A 25,826-nucleotide genomic window follows, 5' to 3' on the forward strand; every position below is an offset into this window, starting at 1 on the left:
CACTTTGGACTAGAAGCACTGTTTATCCAGCGAAGGAAGGGGTGCCATTGTCACTGTGCAGATTGCCTTGTGCACTGTGGGACATTTAGCATCTCTATCCCACAGCACCCAGTGCTGAAACACCCCTAATAATTGTTCCAGTGAAAAAGACGATTATGTTTTTGAATACTCTAGAGCATCTCCTCCAATCCGGGCGATTCCTTAGGCTCTTCTAAGCTCAGATACTCTTTGGTTGCTGTGAAGCGATCTCGGTAGCCAGGAACCATGCAGAGGTCTGGGCAGTGGGTCAATGATGGGGAAAAAGCTGGAACCAGACTGGAGACAATGCTCAGGCCACGTCCTGGCACCTGAGGATGGAACTGGGGTCCAGCATTCCAGCCTCCAAAGAGGCACAAACTCCTTGCCGGCTCGGGCTGGACTCCTGATCTGAGGGGTTTCAGTCTTCCCTGATGGGCTGGCGTCCAGACAGTAGGTGATGCTCCCAATAAAGAATAGGTCACCCACAGAACTCTATGGGGCTGGCAGGGCCAGGACTCGGTTCGGGCTTGGCTGGCATCGTGGGCTCTCAGCGGACCTGGAACAGCAAATGAAAAAGTCAGTGTTCTTACACAGGCCATCATAGGAGGTTGGGTGGGGTGAACGGGGGACAGCTGTGATGTGGGGAGCAGGAGAGGGCTAGAACCCGACCACTCACCACGTGGGCAGTGACTATGGCTGTAACGCAGGACTCCTGCTGGGGGAGGCTGCAGACACACGGAATTGTCTAGACTGGGTGGTGGGGGCAGCGTGGAGGCAGAGAAAGGTTGCCATGTTAGTGGGAGATGAGAGGTGTCAAGGATGGCTGAGACAGCTGCAGGAAAGCCTTTCCTCAGATGGAGCGCATGGCTGGGGCTCCGCGGAGAGTTGCCCAATGTTGAAAGCTCAGGGTGAGTTTTCAGGAGGTTCTGGGAATGGCTCCATTCATTGATTCACCGAGTTATCCATTCAACAAGCATTTCTGGGGCTGGAATGAGACCACCCCAACCTCATACGTGTTCTGGGATCATAGTTCATCCGGTGTGAGGTGTTAGGGCTTTGGTGACTGATAAAGGAAGAACGTGGAAGGAGAAGAATTTGTCAATATTTATCCAACTGGGACCCAGCAAGACTGCTCTGAACGGAGGCGACTGGCCTCAAGAGTGTTAGGGAGGGGGAGAGTTGGAAAGGTACCACGGCCCCTGATCTCATGCACACAACCATCATAGCCTCTAACTATTTTGCAGAGGAACGGAGGCCCATTCCTGAGTTCAAAAGGGCATTCCTTCGGGCTCACCCAGCTTGAACAGTCCTGAGAATCTCCAGCTGCCCCTGATTGTGAGGTCTGCAATCTTTAGATCTCAGGGAGTGGCTGCCAGAGTGGGAGGCAGCCACTGTGGCCACCACGGTCCTTCTGACGACCACCGCAGTCCTTCTGACAGCAACCCCTGTCCCCACGGTAACACATCCATCAGTTTGCTGCAAATCTTTCGACACAGCCAGCCTCCTGGGATCTGCTCACCCTTGGGCCAGCTGATAAAACCAAGATTTTAGACTTTCCACAGTAAGGACCAATTCTTGGTGACTCCAAGCAGTAGGCACTCAGCCAAGTTAGCTAATATTTTCTGAGTACTCATTCTGTGCCTGACACTGCACTCAGCAATTCAGAGATATTAACTGAATCAATCTTCACATTAACCTGGGAGTAGGTTCCATTGTTAGATCCATTTTACAGATGGGAAAACAGAGGTATGGAGAGTCTGGGTAACTTGCCTATAGTCTCCCAGGTGATAACCGGCAAACTGGGGCTCAAATCCAGGCATGCTGGTTCCAGAGGCTCCAGAAGACTGGCAACGGGCTGCCTGAAGCAGACTGCATTCCCACCCCATCCGCCCAAAGTTTAGAATGGCCGGATTGGGACGCCCCCCAAAGCCTGCAGTCAATTTCTGGTCATACCACCAATTAGCTCTGTGACCTGAGACACGTCACTCACTCTCCCTGAATCGCCGTTTTCTCCCTGGTTGAATGAAGGGGTTGAACTGCATGATCTGGAGCTCGGTTCCAGCTCTGACATTTTAAGAGGTTTCATCAGGCTAAAATAAGCAGCAGGAGGCACACTGTGGTTGGGAAAGGGCAGCCTGGGATGTGCGTGCGTGGAGGCCAGGAGGCTGCCGTGGTGAGGGGGTGTAGAGGGCTAATTGTGAGTGCATGAGCTCAGCTGGGGGTCACTTTCTCCGTTTCGTGCCCACAGCTGGCAGTGAGTCACTGATGGGTCATCAGCCACGACAGGGCTGCCAGAGACAGGGCAGATGCCGCACATAGATGAAAGACCCGTCCAACCTGGTCCCAGCCTTGGGGGTCCCAGGTGGCTGTGTACTCTTCCCAATTCCTGAATAGCTGCTACTGCACCCTGCTAGGAGGTGCTCCATCTCTGTCTCCCTGAGCAGAGTGCCCCTTCCCATCCCAGCTTTGCCAGCCATGGCCCCAGCGCTGGGTGCCCTCTGTGTGGCAGGGGTGCTATAGTGGCAGGTAACACATGGTCCCTGCTCTTAGGAAGCCCATGGGGTGGGGGTGCATCTAGGCACAGGCTGGGCACATGTCTCAGGCTTCTGAACTTGCCAGGGTAGGGGACTCAGAGTCAAGGTGCTGCCCTCTGCCCGCCCCTAGGCTCTGCAGACCAGATCATTGGCCAGGGGTCAGATTCCTCCTTCCCAACCCCACACTCCACTCTGAGGAGGAAGCTGTTGGAGAGGCCCTCGACCTCAGGATAGACTCCTGTTGAGGGGTCATCCTCTGGGAAAGTGGCCTAAAGTGGGTTCCGGATGGTGGCCTCCTTGGGAAAGCTGGGAGATGAAAAGTCAGGGGTGAGCTGCTCCCAAGACGCCTCTCTCCTGGCCTCACCATATTATTCAGCACCACATGTACGGCACTGCTGGAAGGAATAAAAATGCACTTTCTTCTGCGTGCATGTGTGCGCATGTATCTGTGCCTTCTGCAGACCCTTGTCAATACAGACCAGCTGCACGTGTGTTTGTGTGTGTGGCAGGCACTTGCCTGTCTGCATGTGAGGAGTGTGTGAGCCTGTGAGTTGTTCTTGTCACTGGCTGGCACCACTCTTCACCATTAGTAATATCGTCACTCACGGGGGCCAGGTCACCAGAGCCTTGGAAGAGGCCCCACCTGACCAGCCTTGCCCAACAGCCACAACCCATGGCCCATTTGCCCCCTGGGCCCCCTCCCTGCATGCGGGCTCCTTATTCACCACCGCAGCCCCTCACATTGCTGACCAGGCAGCCGGGCAGGACCCCCTCCTCAGTATTTTACTCTGCCCACAGCATCTTTGCCACTGGAGCCACCCCCTGGCTCCCTCCTCACCCCCTCACTTCCCCTGTCATCCCCTCCTCATCTGTTCAGACTCAGCATAGACATGGACTCCTCCTACAGGAAGCCCTCCCAGATCTTCCTCTCTGCTCTCAGGCTGTAGAATCTAAGACGGCACACCCCACGTGGAATTTATTATAGGGTTTTTAGAGACTAAAACTCAATACATCTTTGTAAATGAATGATCTCTGTGGGCTTCATATTTTTTATCTGTAAAATGAAAATAATACTATTTGACACCAGGGTTTGGAAGAGGGAAGTAGATGATGAATGTGAATTTCCTGTCACTGTGCCGGACATTTTATAGATGCTCTTCATGTCCCTGCCCTTGAACGTTTATGGGTACATGTTCTTTTCTGTTTAAAAATATCATGCATTTTCAAGTCCTTTGGCCCCAAAGCACAGCTGGCTTCTTGCAGCTCAGGTCTCTACTGGAATGTCACCTCCTCACGGAGACATTCTTTGATGACTCTATCTAAACAGCCCCAGCCACCCAGCACTCTCTGCTCCCATGGTTGTCTCCTCGCGACCTGAACTTGATTCCTTTGTGACTTGTTGTCACTCACTCCCTAAAACATGTGCACCACAAGGGCAAAGACCTAGGCTGACTCTTCTGTTCCTGGAACCCACAGTGTCCAGAGCCATGCCTGGCACATAGCAGTGATCCTGGAGTTTCCAGGGCTCAGGCTGTGAAGTCTCTAGGGGACAAATGTCAGTGTGTGTGTAGTTGGGATAGAGGATGGGGAGGTAGCTTGGAGGTGGCTCTGCCCCATCCCCCATCATAAATCCCAGGGAGGTGGACCTGGGGAGACTTCTGTGTTCCCCCCACGTGCTCTCTGGGGGAAATCAGGAACATGGACACTCCAGGACTGCCTGGGGTATCAGGGAGGGGGCAGCACCTACTTTACCTGGTGAGCCCTGAGCACAGTCCATCTGCCAGCAAGGAGGGACTGGGCTGCTTCTGCTGTTTCCCCACTTTGCAGGGACCCTCCCCACTGCCCTAAGCCAGGGCCCCAGGCCCAGTCCTGCCTCTTATCACACCATTTTCTTCCCTGTGTGGTATCTGCATATCTCCTCATTCTCCTGTCTCCAGAGTCTGACAGGTCTGCTCCCCACTGCATTCTTGCTGGTCACCAAATCCTCAAACTTCCAGCTTCAGGGGTGCTGGGAGGCTCCTTGTGTCTCCTGTAGTGGGGAATGCTACCCTACTGGGGCTCCCTGGGGCTCAGCCCCCACCCTGCCACTCTGGCCCTCATCCTGGGCCTGGCGAGAGGGATTCCAGAGAAAGGCTGCCAGAGGCTTCCCCCTCCTCCTATGCCTGCTGCCCCTCCTGCTTGGGAGGGCACTCAGTCCCTACCAGTCCTCTTCTCCCCTCAGCTGAGGGGACCCAGCACCAGACAAGCCTACTTGAATCTGGCTCAGAGGGTTTGCATGAACCCAGCTTTGGACCTAGGCCCTTGCCCAGCCTCAGTGGTGTTACATGGTATCACAAGGACTCCCCCTACTGGCTCTGCCCCCACCCCCGACCCCCACCTTGGGACCTCTCAGCCCTGCTCCCTACACCGGGCTGGCCCCCATTCCCAGCCTCATCCCCAGTTCTGGAGCTCTCAAATATGGCAGGGCCCCAGAATGTTTGTTCAGGGGATTTCAGGGTTCAGAGGTTTGTAAAGTGTGCTCTGTGGAGTGCCCTGGAGCCATTCTACATGCACACGCGTGTGTCTGTGTGTGCACGTGTGGTGGACATGTGTGTGATGGATTGAACCCTGGGGCTCTGGACCCCCACTCCTATTCTGACCATAGAATTCCAAACTTTTTCGATGTTACCAGTGGAGACTCCACATAAGTTACTATTTAAGTAATAGGATCCATTATTTTTTAAAAAGAAAGTTTCGAAAAGCATGAAACTTAGAGCAAACTCATTTTAGGTATGGGGAAACTGAGGCCCAGGGAACAAAGGACTTCTCAAGGTCACAGTGGAGTCAGTGGCAGGGCTGGTACCATCCCAGGCTGTCTGGCTCAGAGGCTGGTGTTTTTGCCAAGACCAGGCCGAAATGTCCCTCTCAGGAGGTGGCAGGTGAGGGCCGAGTGCCAGGAAGGCCTCGTCCAAAGAAGCGCATTAAGGTCACAGCCTCCCCACCCCTCGGGCCCCTTGTGAAGTGCCTGGGAGAACACATCCCTGGAAAGGTCGCTCAGTTCTGAACTGGAGGCTTGAGGTCTGGGAGTGGAAAGGGGCGGGATGAGGAAGGAAGAGTGAAATGGGTGCGGGGACAGGGGTTCATCTTCTGGGTCAGTCATGCCCCGTCCCTAAATTAAAACACCACTAATAAATAACTTCTTATCTAAAAACAAAACAAAACAAAAAAACAACACCACCACCACCAAATGCCCTCCTGTCATTCCGAGACTGCTTCTCCATTCCCTACCCCCCACCCCACGGTGATCACTCTGACAGTCCTCCTCAGGAAGATGAAGGCACCCCCCGCCACAATGCCTGTCCCAGTGGAAGCTGCCCTTCACCCCAAGCACCTGACTTCCAGGCAGAGGAAGCTGGTGGCAGGCAGAGAGGGGGCTGAGTGGCACTGATGTGATGACTTCGGGGCTGGGAAGAAGGGGGCTGGCATTTCCATCTCCGGAGTCCTGTGTAACCTCCCCCTACTGGCAACAGCAGGAATGGCACTGTAGGGGGGCTTACAGCACCCCCACCCTGAGTCTCTTCCCAGTGGACGATGGGCACCTGGGAAAATGCTACTGAATGAATAGTTCTGTTCATCCTCCTTCTCTAGCCCCTCACAATCACCAGTCTTGGCTCCCCCGCCGCCCCCAACACCCCTGTCCTTTAGAGACTACAAGGACTGAGTTATTCTTAGTAGGTTTCATTCATCAAAGCATGACAAACGGTGTCCTGGGAGGAATGCCTGGGAGCAGCTGAGAGCCAGAGGGGTTGGATGGGGTGCAAAAGCCTCATCTGAGGGAAAATCCAATGCCTTCAAAGAGCTCTAGACTGAGGGGAGACATGGCCCTGCCCTCAGGGAGCTCCCTATGATAGAGGGTGCTACTCCCACACCCATTCATTTAGCCCTCAGTGAGATCCCAGTCTGAGTCAATATCCTGCCCTCAAGCAGCCTGTAATCTGATGGCAGAAAAATACCACGTCACCCCTGCTGGAAAAGATGTGGCGCCTACCCAGGGCAGAGATTGATATGCAAGATAAAAAAAAGGGGCTACCAGAGGGGTTCTCAGAAATATAGGCAGTCACCACCTGTGGGGAGCCTAAAGAGGGGGCTGGAGGGACACTCATCTTGGCATGCTTATGGAGAAACATGCAAAAGCTACGAAGGGGCAGCAATGCAGACTGAGATCCTAGAAGATGAGGGAAAACGTGAAGGCTCAGGCCAGGTGGGCTGATCTAAGCCAAGAGCTCAAATGCCTTTGGGGACTTAATCTAGCCATACTTGTCTCTGCCAATGAGGAGGGCAGCCTGCACTGTCATAGGATCTTACATTCAATATAAAAACCACATACACACTGAAGGCCAAACAAAATCTCACTAAAGATTAAACTTGGCCCAAGGCCATGAGTTTGCAACCCCTGGGCATCAGGAAAGAGTTCCTGATAGAAGAGAGGTTTGAGCCTGGTTTGGATGAAGAGGCTGACAGCCAAGTTGCTCCCCTCAAGTTCTGGCCACCAGGCTTGGGTCCTGTGTCTTCAGGGCCTCCTCCCACCCTTCCTGGGATGAGAGACTTGAGCCACTCATCACCAGCTCACTTGCAACCAACAGGCCACAGCTGGTCGGCTGCCAATACTCCCAGTCTGTGATGGGGATATCATCTTTCTTCACAGAAATGTAATTCCCCTGTTAGGAGAAGGAGCCTGTCCGACTCTTTAAATGAGCTGATCTGGAAGTTCTGGCTGGGTGGCCTTCCCTAAGAGCCTTACTTCTCTGAGCCTCATGTCCAAAATGGGATACTATTGCCCAGGCACCCTACCCACCCCCGTCCCAAAGAGTTAACTTTCCAATAGACCTCAATGGAGAGAGTCCTGCCCCATTCCCCACTCTCCCAGTCCCTTCCAGCAGAGATCTCAAAGATTGTAGCCTTACAGAACGGGAGGGCCCCCTTCAGGCCTGGGGTCAGGTCTCCAAGTCCTGCACCTCCCCACTCCCCATCCCAGGTGGGGTCTCCTAGCTCTCTCCTGGGACCAAGGTGCAGTCCCGGAGGGCGGCAGGAGGCTGCGGGAGGGGCCGAGGCGAGCACTCCTGGGTACAGGGGGCGAGGAACAGGGGACAGGTGACGGCGGTGTCCCAGGACCGGGGAGGGACGGCCTAATTATGGCGCGTTGGCCCAATGCCACTGAGAGCCACGGAAGAGAGCGGCGGTGGGTAATTAGAGCGCATTAACAGTGCCGCTGAAATACTGTAATTTTTCCGCGCGCTGCGGGTGTGTTGGAGGAGGTGAAGCGATGCGGGCTCGGCTCTGAGTCAGACTCGCGGAAGCCCGGGTGGGGACGCAGGGGACAGCAAAGGCTGCGGAGAAGGGACTCCTGCCCGGGGAGGCGCCGGCACTTTCCCCGGGCGAGGAGCCACCTGTTTCGGGGCTGCTGGCGGAGCTTCCCCACTTCCGAGGACACAGTGGGCGGGGCCTGGGGGCGGGGCAGCGAGGGGCGTGGCCAGAGCATCGTCCCCCCTCCAGGGGGCGCTCCTAGGTCCTGCGGCTCTTTCCCCAGCTTCGAGTCCGGTCCCCTGCACCCAGCCATGTGGCAGGCTCCCTGCGCGCAGGTGGACTGAAGGAGATACTGATGCATCGCGCGAGGCAGAGGTCCCCCGAATTCGGCCAGAGTCCGGCCAGTGAGAGGAAAAAAAAGTCAGAAACATCAGGAAGGGAGTGGGAGAAGGGAGTTGAGGACGTGTGTTCCAGCAGAGCCCTGAAGTCAATTCTAGGGGAGCTAGAGGGGAGCGAGCAGGGGGCTGAGGCTGGGAGGGGAGTTTATTTATTAGCCAGATTAGCCAGTATTAATGGGGGAGCGGTGGTGGCCGGCGGCGGCCGGGGACATAGCTGGCATAGCTGGCATAGCGGCGGGGCCTCCCGCGGCGCGGGGCTCAGGCGGCTTCAAAGGGGCTTTAAGAGGCCCGTGGGGGCACTGCCACGGCCCCGCGGGGGAGGGCGTGGGCGCGGGCGGCGGGGGAGAAGGCTGCCATTGTGCACCGAGGGATTAGGGATCTGGCCTGGAAGGAATTTTAAACTGCTGCGAGCCGGCGCCCCAGGACTCACCTCCTTCACTGCTCCAGGAGCAGGAAGCACGCTCAGATGTTTACCTCCATTTCCATGTCTGGGTGTGCGTGTGTGTGTGTGTGGGGGGGGGGGTGTCCTCCTGCCCTTGGACTGGGGGCATCTGGGGTTGTCAGCTTTGGCAAATAACAGTACAGGACGTCCAGTTATATTTGAATTGCAAATAAACAATGAATACTTTTTTAAAGTATAAGTCTACCCCATGTATTATATGGGATATACTTATACTAAAGTCATTGTTTATCTGAAATTCAGATTTAACTGGACTTTTTTTTTTTACGTCTTGTATTCATTTTTCTAGCAGCCCTAGAATCACTGAAATGTCTAGTATATGTCTGCAATAGATTGGGGGCTTCCTAAAAATGCAGTGGGGCTGCGTGACCCTCTACCCTGGGATGGTACATTTTCTGAAGCCAGATGCTGTGTTTCACCTTTCTGAATGGAGTTCTGATGGTAGAGTGTATATTTCCATCACAGTGGAAGCTTCCTGAGGACAGAGGCTGAATTTCAGATTGGAGCTTTGAGGTCAACGTTTGTGCCTTTATCCCACTGCAGGTTCCTGAGGTGGTGTCTTCGTACCTCCTGGAGAGCAAGTCTCGTCTCCTTTTCTCTTCCCAGCACGTGGAAGCCCCTCCCCCTACTGGTGTAGCGTCCTGCCTACAGGGGGCGCTGGGGGCCCAGAGGACTGAACTGCAGCTGGATGGGTCCTGTTTCTTGGCATTCAGGGTTGCGGGTTCTTTAGAGCTGAAGGATCTGGGGACTTGGAGGGTGGGTCTTCATTCAGTGTGGCTCTCGAACTGGTCCTGACCCCCCTGCCTCAGCAGAAGCTGTGCCCAGCGTGTGGAAGAATATCCGAGTCTGTTTACCCAGTTTTCTGCCAGGAAGGGGCAGGGTGGCCCTCAGTGCAGAATGGCCCTGCACCCCTCCTCTCTCCCCATAACCACTGCTGCCAAGCCTCTGTCGTCCATCAGCCTCACAAACCCCACCACCCAGCCTTTGCCTGTGCTGTCCTCTGTAGCAGCACCCTCTGTTCCTGTCCTTGGGGATGGCTGATGGCTCATACACCTCCTGGATGCTCTGGCCTTCAGCACGGTAGGTATGGCCATGTAGGATGCTTGTGCCTGGCGGTCTTGTGGTGAAAAGAGACCTCTATCTCCGTCTTCACCAACCTGGGCCACAGGGGCCAGGGAGGGGACAAAGGTGGGGGTGGGGACAGAAGGGAAGGTGGGGGGACCGTAGGTGGAGGGGAAACAAGAGGACACCTTTGCCACCCTCTCCTCCCCCTCCACCCCCACTGTCGCCCCTTCCCAAATCCCCTTGTCCCCCCAGGCCTCTGAACTCTTTTCCCTTGAAGCTCAGGGAAGCCTGGGAGAAGCCGTTTCCCACGGTCACAGCCTCAACCACCCCCACCCCCTGCTCCTTTGGCCGCAGCCACCTCAGCCTCTGCAGAGCACAGCCTGGCCTGCTCTGTCCCTGCAGGGCCCCCTCCTTGATCCCGGGAGCCTGCTTCTGCGAGTGGCATCATCACCCCACTCCTCAGGCCGCCCAGTCATCAGGTCAGCAATTAGCTACTTCCTCCCGGCTGCATGAGGCCACCGAACGTCACAGCCCCTCCCCCTGCCAGCCGGCAGCGGGAGTGCTGGGGGGTGCCCCCCACACTTTGTAGTCTGTGCCAAGTCCTGGCACGACCTTCTCCCCCCCCACCCCCGCCTCTCACCACAGTCTACCGAGCGCTGGGGTACTGAGACTTTCATCTGGGGAGCCCGGAGCTCCCCGTGCTCCTAGGGGCGGGAGAAGCCATGCTGCGGTCTCCCCCTGCCCCCACCCCACCCCGAGTCGCCCCATCCCATTGGGTGAGAACACGGCTGCTGTCTGGGTGGGGTGATGCCTGCTCAAGGACACCGCAGCCCTGAGTTCCTGAGTGAGCGGGTCTGGGCCTGAGACTCAGGTGTGCCTGTCCCCAGTCACAGGCGGTTTTCATCAGGCTCTCACCTGGGCCAGGGGCTCTGCCGAGGATGGTGGCGGTGACCTGGTAAGGGGGAAGCGGTGGGGCGGCACCCTGTGGACACCCACACACGTAGGGGGCAGGCTCTTCTGAACCCCCACAGCTACTCACACACCTGCACCAGGGCACACTCGCAGATGCAGCCTGCAGCCATGCCCCTGGGTGTCCCAGGCAGGCAAACCCACCCGGAGGTACGCCGCACATCCTCTTCTCCTGTGTACACACAAACCAGCCGACATCCTCACAGACAACAAGCTCACCACCACACCAAAACGAAAACCGGGACCCTAGAGAGGAGCCCAGGAAGGGGGGATGAGAGACCACCACCAGCCCCTCTCCCTCCACGGATCCTACCCCATGGGCCGGGGGTCTTCCTGGGGAAGGGTGGGAAGGGAAGGTAGTGGGCAAGTGGGAGCAGCTGTGGTCTGAGTTTGGAGGTGGGGGCCGGGGATGGATTTCCAGAGAGAATAAGAAAGTTCCAACAAATATAAACAAATGTGTGGCATCTTAGGCAGATGGTCTAACTCCTTGGGGCCTCAGCGATTGCATCTGTAAGATGGGGATAATGAGGACCCTGTTTAAACTTGGTAGGGAAGTTTAAAGGAGGTGACTGGCTCAGAGGAGACCCCCAGCCCACATAACTGTTGAGGAGACCCTCCCAATGTCCTGTCTCTGGGTGGTGGGTTTGCCTACCAGAGCTGCCCTGGGGAGAAAAGCAGCTTTCATCCGGGGCCTTACCTGACCATGTGCTCACCGCTGGCTTTCTTCACTTCCTGGGGTCCAGCCCTGGTCATGTGCTGGGGCTGATGGGGCGCTGCTCCGGATTGGCCTGAGGGCAGGGCCTGGGAGGGGCTGACTGACTGCCCCGCCCCTACTTGACTGGCCCAACAGGTAGCTGAGTGCTGGCTTCCAGCCCAGGAAGGGGATGAGTCAGCCCGCACAGCCCCATCCAGGCAAATGGGGTTCTGGGGATGGGTGCTTGGGTGGAGGGGCCTTCTAGGAACGTTCCTGGAAGAGGACCTGGGAACCACGCTGCTGCCTGGAGCCACTGCCTCGACCTCCCGGGCTGTACCCAGCTCAGCAAACACCCTTGTCCTTGCTTCTCACAGTCTTCCGCCCTCTTGACTCACGGGGCCGCCCCAGCTGGGAGCGTGGAACCAGGCCTGTGGCTATCTCGCTACCTTGCCACGTTTCTCAGCCCTTCCAGAAGGTTGTCCAAGCCATGGACACAGGGTACACATACATACATGCTCTTGTACATGTGTCCACAGCCACATAAGCACAACCAGAGACACATTTCCACAAGCACTCACACATATACTCTCACTCCTCCCTTACACTTATTCACACCCACATTGACACACACACTCATGTACACCACACACAAACTTGCAGAGTCATAATCACCATTGTGGGTTGAATTGTCCCCCTAAAAGATATGTTGATATCTTAGTCCCCAGTCCCTTCAAAGATGACTTGAGTTGGAAACAAAGTCTTTGTAGATGTAATCAAGATGAGATTTGACTGGATAAGGGTGGGCCCCTAATCCAATGACTGGTGTCCTCTTAGGAGAGATTTGTAGACACAGAAATACAGAGACCCACAGGGAAGAAGGTCACATGATGATGGAGGCAGAGACTGGAGTGATGCGGCTCCAAGACGAGGAATACCAAGGACTGCACCCACCAGAAGCTGGGAGAGAGGCACTGAACACTCTTCCTAGAGTCTCCAGAAGCAACCAGCCCTGCCAGCATGGTGATTTGGGACTGTGACCTCTTTTATTTTTTTTTATTTTGGCTGCACTGAGCAGCTTGGGGAATCTTTGTTCCCCAACCAAGGGTTGAACCCAGGCCCTTGGCAGTGAGAGTGTCAAGTCTCTGGGCTACCAGGGAATTCCCTGGCCTTCTTAATTATGAGAGAATAAATCTGTGTTGTTTTAAGCCACCAAGTCTGTGGTAGTTTGTTATGGCTGCCCTAGGAGATGAACACAATCATGCATTGACACAGTCACGGTGGCTCTAGATGCAGGGACGAGGTGGGTGGACTCCCTCTTGGAGGCTGCTCTGTCTCTGTTCTTCTTCCCCTGTGATTGGTCCAGTGGATGCAAAAAAGTTCATGGTGCCAGGCAAGAGATCAATTATGTTTCATCCCTCCTTCCCTCCCTGGAGTTCTTAACAAGGCATTCCCTTTAAAATATGTTCTCAAGAATGGGCAGCCATGGTTATGTACACCAAAAGACGTGTCTAAGGAGGCTGTGGCTGCTTTAATGTTATGAATTAAAAATTGGAAACAACCAGACGTCCATCCACAGAACAGATCAATCAGTTGCGGCAGAGCTGGTCAGTGGGAGGCTACTCAGCTATGAAAAAGAAAGAACTAGAATTGCTGAAACAACGTGGATGACCCCCACAGACCTCACGTCCAATAAATTGGGCCAGACACAAAGAGTGAGTGCCCCAGGAGTCCTTTTGCATGAGGTTCAAGAACAGGCAAAGCCAATCTGTGGTGAAACAAGTCAGAGCAGTCACCTCTCTCTTGAGGGGACGGTGTTGATTGGGAGGGGCTTGAGGGAGCCTCCTGTGGGGCTGAAATACTCCGTGCTAGGTGTGGGTGGTAGTCACAGGGACATACACACATACATGCACAAGTTCGCCAAGCAATACCCTTCAGATTTGTTAATGTGAGGCATGAATCTTATACCTCAATTAAAAAAAAAAGTAAATTAAAAAAACTGGGTTGGGACTTCCCTGGTGGTCCAGTGGCTAAGACTCCATACTCCCAATGCAGGGGGCCAGGTCAGGTCAGGTCAGGGAACTAGATCCCACATGCTGCAACTAAAAGAAAAATATCCCTCCTACCGCAACTAAAGAACCCACATGCCACAACGAAGACTGAAGACCTTGCATGCTGAAACTAAGACCCAGTGCAGCCAAATCAATAATTTTTTTTTTTCAACTGGGTTTCCGGGAAGTCAATGACCAGAAGTCACTGCATCGGATAGCATCTTCTGGGGTGGGTGGCTGCAGAACCTGCCTTGTCCCCCTGTTGCACTGCTGTCCTTGGGCCTGGGGTCCCTTGTGTGGCTGACTTACCAGGATATTTGACTGTAAACCTTGAGCCTGGGGAGGCCCTGTGGTGTCTCGACAGCCCAGACCCTCCGTAGCTGACCCATCTCTGGGTGGGAATGGGTGTGCAGAGATCCCACGGCAATCTGTTTCTCAGATTAAAGACCAAATGTTGTGATTTCTTCTACAAAAATCCCACATTGAAGAAGAAGAGCTATCTTTTCATGTAGCTTTTGCTCTCTGCCAGGCATATACAAAGTATCTTTGGGGCGGGTGGCAGTGTTGTTGTTTCACAGACAAGAAAACTGAAGCTCCGAGCTGTTGAGCACTTTCCCAAGATCACACAGGAAGCTCATCGGAGGGGATTTGGCATGATAGCTCCATCAGACTCCGGCTCCCTGGGGGTGCAACTGTGTCGCCATCTGTGTTGGGCTCAGGGGTCTCTATGAAGGAGGGGTTTAGGGAAGGATCTTGCCTTGAACCCTACTCACAGCACACATACTGCTCTCCTGGAGTGGCGGGAAGGGGCTGCTGCCCCGGCCCTTCTGCTGCTCCTTACCCTGGCTCTTACCTCTCAGCTCAGAGCTCTGCCCTTAGGGGTGCCAGAGTTGGGAATCATGGATCAGGGGTGTGAAGGAGGAAGTAGGGGAGGGTATGGGTCAGAAGAGCCTGTTCCTTTGGCAACTGTCCCAGAGTCAGCGCTAGAGTTCTCCATCCCTCCCCCACTTCCTGGCATGGCCCACTGGGAGGAGTCAGGACCACCCAGCTGAGCCGGTCAGAGCCAGGCAGAATGGCCAGCCGGACCCTGCTCCTTGCCAGGAGGACCGGTTGGGAGAGGGGAGTCATTTAAGGATGTGCAGGAGGGCAGCATGCAGGGCGGCCCCCAGCACCACCCAGGACCTGCGCTTCTCACCCGCCCACACCTTGCCAGCAGGAGCTGGGTCATATGATGGTGAGGAGGAGGCAGGTGTAATAGGAGCCGACATCCTCCTGGCTTGCCCTGTGACTATATTAAGGTCTGTACCTGGTTTCCCCTCTGCCCTGCCCCTAGGACTTCCCCTCCTCCCCCAGAGATCCTGCGTTGCAGATTAAGGAGTCATCCCTCCCCTCCATCCCATTGACCTGAGAAGGGGCAGGAGCCTAATGAGGTCACTGCCAGTGGGTGGGTAAGTGGAGGCAGTAAATTTAGGTCTTAGGTGCTAATGAGCTGTAGGCGGGATCCACTTAGGGGGAGGTGGCCTGTTCACAAGGCCCTTAGCACCCCTCACACTCAGTCGTCTGCCCCTGCCACCCACACCCATCACCCAGGGCTCACAAGGGCACACGCAGAACCCCCTCAGTGAGACACGGTTTATATGCTTCCAGGCCAGCCACATGTAGCCTTGCACGTGTGCACCCCCGGGAGCCCATTACCACTCTTCTAACCCCGATCACATGCTTATATCTGCATACCCAACCAGGCACGTAGGCACCCATGCGTTCCTGCAGTCCTGTGTGCTCAAGTGTGCACCACCCACCCCGTTCACCATTTCTCCGAAGCCCTGAGAGCCTGTGGCTGAAGCAAAGGAGCCCTGGGGCTGTGGGGATGTGGGGAACGCAGTCTGGGGGTGGAGGGCATTTGTACCCTAAGCCTAGAACTAAAGCCTAGGTCTGCCTGCACCCACAGTGAGCCTCACCACCCCTGGAGTAAGAGGCCAGAAGCCCCAGGAAGCTCTGACTTCTGCCCAGGGAGAGGGCAGAGGGCAGGGCAGGGATTATTAATAAACTCACTCCTGACTGGGAAGGCCTGTGCAGAGACCCAGCCTCAAGCCAATCGGAACAGAACTTTCCAGGAATGCCACCCCAAAGCAAGCCTTCCTCTGACTCCAGGATTATTTCCCAGCCCTGACTTCATCCTTTTGGTGTGTGTGGGGCTCCCGCCAGGCTGGCTCTGCCTTGCCGGCCCGCTGTCACCTGGCAGCTGACATCTGCCTTGGCTGCCACCAGCGGAGGTCACAGCATGTGGGTGATGGGCCTGGGATTAGAATGGCTTCCTCTGCACCCAGTCCTGCTCCTCCCTGCGCCCCCAAACCGAAGTCCACCAAGGCCTCTATGTGGGGAGCGCAGGAGAGCCCCTGCCTTGCCACCCACTCAGGGCAACACAATGCTGCCCTAGTACCCCATTCCGAGCGGGGAGGAGCCCTGAAGGCAGAGAGCCTGGCGCCAGCTTCCTGGCCTTGTGACCTTGGGCAAGCAGAATGTGACTTGTCTGTGGCTCATCATCATCATTTCTAGAATGAAGACAAAAATGCCCTCCCAAAGGTCACTGTGAGGCTAAGGAATGTGTGATGGCTGGTGTAGAGTAGAGAGGGCTGTGTGTGTAGAGGGATGGACAGAAGTGTAAAGGAAGTGGATTTATGTCCTTGCTTCTATCACTACTTCCATTCCCATCTCCACTGCCACCACCTCCATCACCACCACCTCCATCTCCTTCCCACCATCACTTCCTCTATTATAAAATCACTTCCACTGGGCTTCCCTGGTGGTCCAGTGGTTAAGAATCCAGCTACCAATGCAGGAGACATGGATTCGATCCCTGGCCCAGGAAGATCCCACATGCCACAGAGAAGCTAAGCCCATGTGCCATAACTCCGAAGCCCCTGTGCGCTGTAGAGCCCCAAAGCCTCAACTACCGAAGCCCATGCATTCTAGAGCCCACACTCCGCAACAAGAGAAGCCACTGCAATGGAAAGCCTATGCACCACAGCTAGAGAGTAGTCCCCACTCACTGCAACTAGAGAAAGCCCGTGCGCAGCACCAAAGACCCATCACAGTCAAAAATAAATTAATTTTAAATATTACTGTCATCATTTTCAGCCACCCATCACACTGCTCTCCTCGCCAATACCTCCATCTCCACCACCATGCTATCACCACCCCATCGTTCCAGGAACAATTCTTCAATCCTGTGTTAGAGATTAGTTCTGCCCAGGGTCCCACACATTGGGAATAGCCTATATCTCTCACTTCCTTCAAGCTCTGACACAGAACCCACCTCTGCCAGGAACTGTTCCTTAATCTATCCTGCATTACCCCAATGACTTCTGTACACCATGGCTCAGCTTCGCCTGTCCCCTCCTAATTGATGTGTGTGTGTGTCTGCGTTCTCACACCCACACTGTCTAAGCTGGTTTCTGAAGTCAGCCTCCACTCAGATAACCCACACAGAGCATGATGGCCCTGGATCTCAATCCTGGCTCTGACGCTTTCTAGCTGTGGGACCTGGGACAAGTTACGTTTCTTTGTCTTCCCAACTGTAAATTGGATTTAATAATACCATGTCTCCGAGACTTCCCCGACAGTCCAGTGGTTAAGACTCCATGTTCCCAAAGCAGGGAGGGCGGGTTTGATCCCTGGCTGGGGAGCTAAGATCCCATATGCCATACAGTGTGGCCAAAAAAAAAAAAAGTAATAATACCATGTCTCATAGAGTTGTGGTGAGGGGTCTCTGAGATGTTGTATATACAGCACTTAGAGCAGAGAAGCAGGCACACAGCAAGTCTTCAATAAACATTAATTATTGCTGTTGTTGTTAGTCCTTCCTGCCAATACTTAACACAGGACTTCGTGCTGTCAGTGAAAATAACTATATTACTGGATACTTTCTGACTTTCCAATAAGAACATCTTGGGAGGGAAGGAAGAGTTGCACCTTTCTGAGAACTGTCCCCCCACCTGCTACCAGAAGGTTCCTGAGCTCGCTGGGTAAAGTGTGGGCAGTGGGTTGGGAAGGACCATGCAGGAAGCCAGGCAGAGTTGGTTTTGTCACCTGACTTCACCAGCCATGGGCAAGTGGTCAGTTATCCACCTCCAGCCTCAGTTTTTCTCACAGGTGGAGTGGATCACCATGCAGGGCCACTGTGAGGCTATCATTTTTATCTTTTTTTTTTTTTTTAATATTTATTTGGCTGCACTGGGTCTTAGTTGTGGCATGCAGGATCTTTGATCTTTGTTGTGTCTTGCAGGCTCTAGTTCCCTGAGCAGGGATCGAACCCAGGCCCCCTGTACGGGGACTGTGGAGTCCTAGCCACTGGACCACCCAGCAAGTCCCCATCTCTGTCTACCTTGAGTACAAGCACCACAGACCACTCTGGATGGAACTCAGGGCCTGTATACCCCGGGACCTCAACCTTCCCGTGTAGACAACAGACAACCCTGGCAGAGCCTGCTTCAACCGAGCAGGTCGGAGAAGATGCCGAATGATGAAGTCAACTGTTCAGAAAAGCCAAACAGCCCGGGAGAGTTCCAGGGGAAACCTTAATAGTGGTTACCTTGAGCGAGGCCCAGCTTGGCCCGACCCGAAAAAACACACTGTGGTCTGATCTGGGTTCCTGGAGCAGAGTGGGGGCCGAAGGGGAGGAAGGCCAAGGGGCCCCTAACCACAGGTCCGGGAGGGCCACTCGCTCAGACGCCCATGCGCACCATGGCGTGGTCCATGGGGGTGGGGAGGGGCAGCTGGGACACGGCGGGTGCGGGTGGCCTGGGGTTTTCTGGGGTCCCTGGCACACTGACATCCACACAGCTGCAGCCACCTGAGGATTGCCCCGGCCCTGGCCATGAACCCCCAGGGAATAAACAGGGGCAGCAGCTGGCCAACTGGTGTGTATTCCTGGTCCCCACAATGTAAACTCCCAGGACATATTTATGTTGTGTGGGCCCAGCCCCAGCCCCCTGCCCAGCTCAGAGGGGTCACGCCACGCCAGACATGTCACATGTACAGGATAACTGGATGAGGAGGGAGGGGGGCGGGGAAAGTCAGGGGCGCAGTAAGCGACAAGGACCAGAGACAGCTGGAATTGGGCAGCCAGAGGGAGAGTTGAAGGCGGGGGGGGGGGGGGGGGGGGGAAGGGCAAGAGAGAGCTTTCACGGAGTCAGGTCATGTCCTGTTCCTCGAACTGCAGATCAGAATCCTAGCACAGCCCTGGCCCAGCTGGTGACCTAGGTCACGCTGTGGTCTTCCAGGACCATTCTTGGCCCCGGACTCCAGGGTCATGGAGCCTAGAGCTCTGCCCAACCCACAACCGGCCTGAGAATTGGACTGCTACACTTTTCTTTGGTTCACCTTTTCCCCACCCTTTGCCACGAACCATGCCAATTCTCTTGGGTGCGTTATCTCACTTGAGCCTTAACACCTGCCCAGGGGCCAGAGCTACTGTTGCCCTCCTGACCCTGCAGAGGGTCAGAGGGTTAAGTAAGTGACTGGAGGTGATGAACAGCCTGGAACAGCCCAGGCTGGGGTTGCAACCTGGATTGGTGACCAGAGCATCTCTGCTCTTAAGAGCCATGTGTGGCCAGCCACTGGCCTTAAGGGCAAAGAGATGCCCTCAAGAGTCACGTGGAATCCAGAGCTCTCGAGTCCTGGGTCAACTTTCTTCCCATTGGACCAGAAACAGGTGGTGAGGAGACAGAGCCCTGCTCTCACAGAGCCCAAGTCTCAGGGGGGACACAGCCTGGCCTCAGGGACCCCCAGTCCTGATTCCAGGGATCCCCAGTGATAAGGGAAGCCCCTGACCATGGGAAATGACTGACTGGCCACAGCACTGGGGAGGCAGGTGGAGCCAGAGGGCTTCATACAGCCAGAGTCAGTGTGGGAAGGCTTCCTGAGGGAGGGGGCTGGCGGCCCCTTTAGGAAGGAGGAGTTGGGCAAGTGACGGACAGCGTTCAGTGGCCAGAGCTGCATTCCCACACTGCCCCAATTAGGAAACAAGGCTCAACTCTGCTCCCTGCACCGCCCCCCTCCCTGGGTAGGACTACCATCCCAGCCCTGCCCAGCCCGCCTGGGCGGGGCGGGAGGAAAAGAGCCATGTGACAAACATTCAGCTGGGAGCTGTGCACGTCTCAGGAATGACACCCAGGGAAGGCTATTTTAATCTGGAAAGTTGCCTGCTCCTCCTGCCCACCCCGAAATAACCAGGCTGCCGAAGGAAACTGCAGCATCGTGGGCTGCCTCCAAGCCTAGTGGAGCGCTCCAGCCCCGCACCCCACGGTGGCCAGCCTTTCCCCTCAGTTGGAACCCTCCCCTGCTGGGGCTGCATCTCCTCCGTCAGACTAGGGGCTTCCCCAGGGCAGAGGCCATGTCTCTCATCAGACTAGGAGCTCCTGGAGTGCAAAGACTGCATTTCCCCACTCAGACTGGGAGGCTTCCCTGGTAGCTCAGCTGGTAAAGCTCAGCTGCAATGAGCTACCCTGGTAGCTCAGCTGCAATGCAGGAGACCCTGGATGGATTCCTGGGTCAGGAAAATCCCCTGGAGAAGGGATAGGCTACCCCCTCCAATATTATTGGGCTTCTCTGGTGGCTCAGACGGTAAAGAATCTGCCTGCAATGCAGGAGACCTGGGTTCGATTCCTGGGTTGGGAAGATCCCCTGGAGGAGGGCATGGCAACCTACTCCAGTATTCTTGCCTGGAGAATCCCCATGGACAGAGGAACCTGGTAGGCTGCAGTCAATGAGTTTGCAAAGAGTCAGACATGACTGAGCAACTAAGCACAGCACTCAGACTGGGAGTACCTCAGAATATCCAGACCCTGGAGTCTGCTTCCTTGGGGGACTTGAGGGTTCTAGGCAGCCTTTTCTCCTGAGCTGAATTAGGGAGAATGCCCTTGTGATGGTGAAACCAGACCTCCCTCCCTCTGTGGCCACAAGTACTCCTGGCTGGGGGGCTCACTCGGGGCCCAGGCCATGCCGAGCAGTGCCAGGCTGCCCTGCTGCTGGCCACATGGCCTGCTGACAGGAGGGTTCACATGTCTCAGCACCAGCCAGCCACCTGCTGCCTCCTGCCTCCCAAAATAGGAAAGTGCTGGCCTTCTCCCGTTACCCGCTGAGTGCCCCACTGCCCTTGTCCTCGGAACGGGGCTCTCACTCCCCGCCCTGCTTCTCCATGCAGGATATTGAGGGGGTTGACCTCCCAACCCTGACTGTTCTCGACGTTGAGTGACTGGGCATGGCCAAAGGGTGGGGGGTTGTTCTGTTCCTGAGCTGGGTACCAAGTGGGGAAGGGGCTTCTTGTATGGAACCAGTGTCTACTGGTCCTGTTAAGAGTAACCCCAGCCTTCTCTTCTCCCCAGCATCTAACACTAACCTGGCCTGGTTTGTGGGCTGGGGGCGCAGTCGTTGACTCAAGTAATATCATTAACTACTGCTTATTGAGGGCCGAGAAACTGAAGTTCAGAATTTGAGAAAATGACTCCTCTCAATAGCCTCCCCATCTTTCATTTCGCAAACATCCATATTTTTAAAAGACTTTTATTTTTTGATGTCGACTATTTTTTTGAAGTCTTTATTGAATTTGTTATAATATGGCTTCTGTTTTATGTTCTGACCAGGAAGCATGCTGGATCTTAGCTCCCTGACCAGGGATTGAACCTGAGCCCCTTGAACTGGAAGATGAAGTTTTAACCACTGGACCACCAGGAAAGTCCCGCAAACAACTTTTTTTTTTTTTTGCAAACACCCATTTTTAACTGAGCACTTACTATGTCCCAGGCACTGCTCCCCATTAGCTATTATGTTTAATCCTCACCACACCCTGCTAAGAGGAATATGTAGAAGTTGTAGTGAAAGTCCCTCAGTCGTATCTGGCTCTTTGTGACCCTATGGACTATATATAGTGCCTGGAATTCTCCAGGCCAGAATCCTGGAGTGGGTAGCCTTTCCCTTCTCCAGGGGATCTTCCCAACCCAGGAATGGAACCCAGATCTCCTGCATGTAGGCAGCTTCTTTACTAACTGAGCCACAAGGGAAGCCCAATAGTTGTACTATTTAACTATAGAGGAAATGGGCCCCAGAGAGGTTGAGTGATTTGCCAAAGGTCACACAGCAAGAAAGTAGTAGCCTTGGTATTCGAGTTCAGGTTGGTATAATGTTTCCTTTTTTACAAAAATTTTTTTGGGGAATATTTTATTGTGGGAAACTTTAAACATTTAAACAAGTAGAGAGAATAGTACAATGACCCTACAAGCATCCATTACCAAGACAGAACAGTGGACATTTTGCCAGATTTGTTTCACCTTTTTTGGAACTGAAATATTTGAAAGTAAATTATTGACATTACGACATGTCCCCTCTAATCACTTTAGAATACATCTCTCAAATGAAGTAAAGTGAAAGTCGCTCAGTCGTGTCTGATTCTTTGTGACCCCATGGACTATATACTATTCATGGAATTCTCCAGGCCAGAATACTGGAGTGGGTAGCCTTTCCCTTCTCCAGGGGATCGTCCCAACCCAGGGATCAAACCCAGGTCTCCTGCATTACAGGCAGATTCTTTACCAGCTGAGCTACCAGGGAAGCCCAAGAATACTGGAATGGGTAGCCTATCCCTTCTCCAGTGGATCTTCCCGACCCAGGAATCGAACTGGGGTCTCCTGCATTGCAGGCGGATTCTTTACCAACTGAGCTATCAGGGAAGCCTGTATCTCTCAAAAATTAACCCAATTTTCTATATGAACCTGCAAGCCATTCTCATACTGAAAAAAACAGTTTCCTCTAATTATCTAACACATGGGTCAAGTTCAGCTCCCCCAGACTGAACGTGGCCTTCCCTGGGTCTTATCGCTCAACTGCAGCACCGCTGAGCAGCGGGGGGACAGGGTCTAGGCAGAGCCTGGCCAGGCTCTATCCATTAGTTTCACTGGGGACACAGTTCCTTCCTTCTCTTTTCCCTGTTGCTGGGGGCAAGGTTTCTAGACAGGAGAATAACAGGGGCCTGAGGGACGTTGGTGGAAGCTTTGGGGAGGCTCAGGGGACCTCTGTCTGTGTCTCTGGGAGTGGGGACCACAGAATGAAGTTGGTGTCCTGAGGAGCCAAGAGAAACCGTGAACCTCAGCGGGGGCTCTGGTACACTCACCCTCCTGCCAGGGGATGGGCCGTCCCAACCCACTGGGGCCTCAGGCCTGGAAGCCCCTCCCCCACAGGGTCCCTTGTCCATCCTGCGCCCACAGACAGAACAGCTCAGCGGTCTTCCAGCCAAAACAGGGTCTGGAGGAAGGTCGGCTTATCCGCCTCCCCTGCTCCCTCACCCATAGGGCCTCTCCGAGCATATCAGCGTCTGGGGTGAGGGAAGCGGTTGGTGGGACAGGGCAAAGCTGCCCCCGGGCTCCTCTCCTGCATATGGCAAGGAATGCTTCTTAGCAGGAATTCTGGGAGAGACTGGGCCCCATGGGCGACGATGAAGGGGCCTGCCTGCCAGTGACCAGGGGGGACACAGGTCTCTAAGTTCCCTTCCTGCTCTGTGCTGGTCCTATCCTTCGTCCTGAGGGTAGGTGGGAAGACTGACCTAAGGCAGGGGATGGTGACCTCTTGGCTTTCACTCCCTGGATGCGGATGGAGGTGTTCAAGGCCCAGTCAGACCGCCCTGAAGGGGGGCAGGGGCCGTGTCTCTCTGCTCAGTCTGGGGGCTGCTGGAGGACAGGGGCTCTATTTCCCCCATTGGAGTAGAGTATTCCAGACGGCAGGGCTGTGTCTCCCTCCTCAGAATGAGGTCCCTGAGGCTGGGTCAATGCTGATGTCTTCATTGTCACCTCCAGGGGCCCTGAGCAACGCCACCTCTGAGGACCCTCAGCACCCCATTGCTCAGGAACCTGAGCCGGGCTGAGGAACGAGTTGGCCTCAACTTGCTAGCAGGGAACGAAAGTGGGATGGCCTGGGTGGAGCCCACTACCTGGTGGGCCCTAGAATCTGCTTCCTCTGCTGGTTGTGGGTGTAGCTGCTCCACGTGGAGGCAGGGGATCTAGGAGAGGCCTCCCGTGGGCTCCTTCCTTCTCTAGAGCACCCTGGCTATCCCTCTGTGAGACATCCCCAGCCTACGCAGGCTTCAGGGTGGGGGGCTCAGGAGCCAGGAGGTGGATCCCAAGCGGCCCTCAGCAGGCTCTTTTTCTGTTTGTTATTGGCATCGCCAGGTCTTAGTTATGGCACACAGGATCTTCACTGCCACATGCAGGCTCTCAGTGGTGATGTACAGGATCTAGCTCCCCGAGCAGGGATTGAACCCCGGCCACCTGCACTGGGAGCGTGGGGTCTTAGCCACTGGACCACGAGGGAAGTCCCCTCGGCAGGCTCTTGAGGGAGCTCCTTCCTCTGCTTCCCCTGGCCCAGCAGGAGCTGGAGCCGAAGCAGGAGGAGAGAAAGGGCTCAGCCTTGGGGGCTCAAGGGATGGGGAGGACAGGCTCCTGGGAAAGCAGGGACCAAGACTGCCAGAGAAGTTGAAGGCAGGGGTCGGGTAGAGCGGTGAGGGTGGAATGGAGGTGGGTGGGATGAGGAGATGGCCTTCAGGGGTTCCCTGTAGGTCAAAGCCGAGGCCATTGGCCCCAAAACTTGGTCCCAAGAGGGTCTCCTTAAGGACGCTGCCTGACTGCAGCGTCCTCTCTCCCTTCTCCCCAGATCCCCGTGTCTGTATTGCCACCCAGCACTCAGTTCCCCCTAGGCCCCGGCCTGTCTCCCAGGGGCCAGGACACCGCAGGTTGATCCTCTTGGTCTCTTCCAGAACACCTGCCCATGGGCCCTGCATACAGCAGGCACTTTAAATAGAGTCAGCTGGCTGATGGCTCCAAGCTGATCACGGCTCCAGTCTGACCTGAGCCAAGGGCTCAGAGAAGTGACCCTCTTTAAAAAAATTAAATATTTACTTTGGCTGTGCTGGGTCTTCATGGCTGCGCAGGCTTCTCTCTACTTGTGGTGAGTGGGGGCTACTCTCGAGTTCTTCTCACTGCGGTGGCCTCTCTTATCGCAGAGCACGGGCTCCAGGGCACATGGGCTTCAGCAGTTGCGGCTCCCAGGCTTTAGAGCTCAGGCTCACTAGTCGTGGTGCTTGGGTTTAGATGCTCCGCGGCCTGTGGGATCTTCGCAGGTCAGGGGTTGAGCCTGTGTCTCCTGCACCGGCAGGTGGATTCTTTACCACTGAGCCACCAGGGGAGCCCTGAGAAGTGACCCTTCATCCGCACATTCTTCCTCAGGAGCGCCCCGCCCTGCCATGTGCCTCTGTCAGGACCAGTCACCCTGTCCTCTTGGGTGGTCACTCAGCAGTGTGCGAGTACAGCAGAGGAGGTCGATGCTGAGACTCCCGTCCTGGGGTTTGAGAGGGGATAGGCGCCCCAGTCTGAGGGGGGACACAGCCCTGCCTCAGGGAGCCATAGTCTACGGGAGTGCAAAACCCCTACCTCAGGGGACACCTGTGGCTTTAGGTGCGACTCACTATTGAAGCAACATTGAGGTTGGGGGAAGAGGAGGGCTAGTGACCAAGGGCTCCCACGTTGACTCTCTCCAAGTTCCTGACAGACAGGGCCTGCGTGAGGTCAGCTCCCACTTTAGACCCTTGTGGGCTTATTTTCACCACTCAGAGATGATGACAGGAATGCCCAGGGCTTCTTGAGCCCTTGGAGATGTTCTGTGGAAGAGGAAAGCCCCACACCCAGCACACACAGACGCTTGTCATTCACACACTTTGCTCACCCGTTATACCAGGTGAATCACATATCACCACATGGTCTAACTCAGCGCCGTCTTATTTTTTAAATATTTCTTTGTTTTTGGCTGTGTTAGGTCTTAGGTTTCGGCACCTGGGCTCAGTAGTTGCCGTACGGGCTCAGCTGGCGGGCGGCATGTGGGATCTTAGTTCCCTGACTAGGGATTGAACCCACGTGCCCTGCACTGGAAGGCGAATTCCCACTGGACCACCTGGGAAGTCCCCAGCCCCATTTTATGGATGAGAAAACTGAGACTCGGAATCTTGAGAGGATGTCCAAAGCCCATACCTAGGAAGTGACAGAGGGCCAGGTCTGCTTACCTTCAAATTGATGCTTGTTTCAGGACTTCAGCTCGGAAGTGGGTAGCCCCTCCGTTCACTTCCAGCCCCACCCACCCTTCCCTCAGCTTATATGGCCCCACTGGGGAGTGTGCAGATTGGCTGTGACATTTCTGAAGGTCTGAGCCTTGCAGCCTTTGGGGAAATGCCCTGTGGATCCTTGGGGAGACCACAGGGAGGGATGTGAGACACGTCAGGGGAGGAAGAAAGAAGGAACTTTACAAGCCATCATTGTGCAA

At 55.1% G+C, this 25,826-nt stretch overlaps 3 long non-coding RNA genes across 4 annotated transcripts; 1 reads left to right on the forward strand and 2 right to left on the reverse strand.

Annotated features, from left to right (window-relative positions):
• On the reverse strand, window positions 1-25,626 carry LOC123329785. Its single transcript, XR_006545344.1, has 2 exons — window positions 25,570-25,626; window positions 1-574 (listed from the first exon to the last, which is right to left on the reverse strand). It is a non-coding gene; the product is annotated as an uncharacterized LOC123329785 (long non-coding RNA).
• Window positions 7,914-12,169, reverse strand: LOC102414172. Of its 2 annotated transcripts, XR_006545339.2 has the most exons (4): window positions 11,425-12,169; window positions 10,674-10,973; window positions 9,113-9,850; window positions 7,914-8,187 (listed from the first exon to the last, which is right to left on the reverse strand). It is a non-coding gene; the product is annotated as an uncharacterized LOC102414172 (long non-coding RNA). The 2 variants fall into 2 exon arrangements; XR_006545338.2 differs by lacking the exon at window positions 11,425-12,169 and having other exon boundaries at window positions 10,674-11,418.
• Window positions 8,241-12,393, forward strand: LOC123329784. Its single transcript, XR_006545337.1, has 3 exons — window positions 8,241-8,255; window positions 9,237-9,773; window positions 12,256-12,393. It is a non-coding gene; the product is annotated as an uncharacterized LOC123329784 (long non-coding RNA).
• Window positions 25,627-25,826: the final 200 nt, after the last annotated feature.

Source organism: Bubalus bubalis, chromosome 2, assembly GCF_019923935.1.
Source record: "Bubalus bubalis isolate 160015118507 breed Murrah chromosome 2, NDDB_SH_1, whole genome shotgun sequence".
NCBI lineage: Eukaryota > Metazoa > Chordata > Mammalia > Artiodactyla > Bovidae > Bubalus > Bubalus bubalis.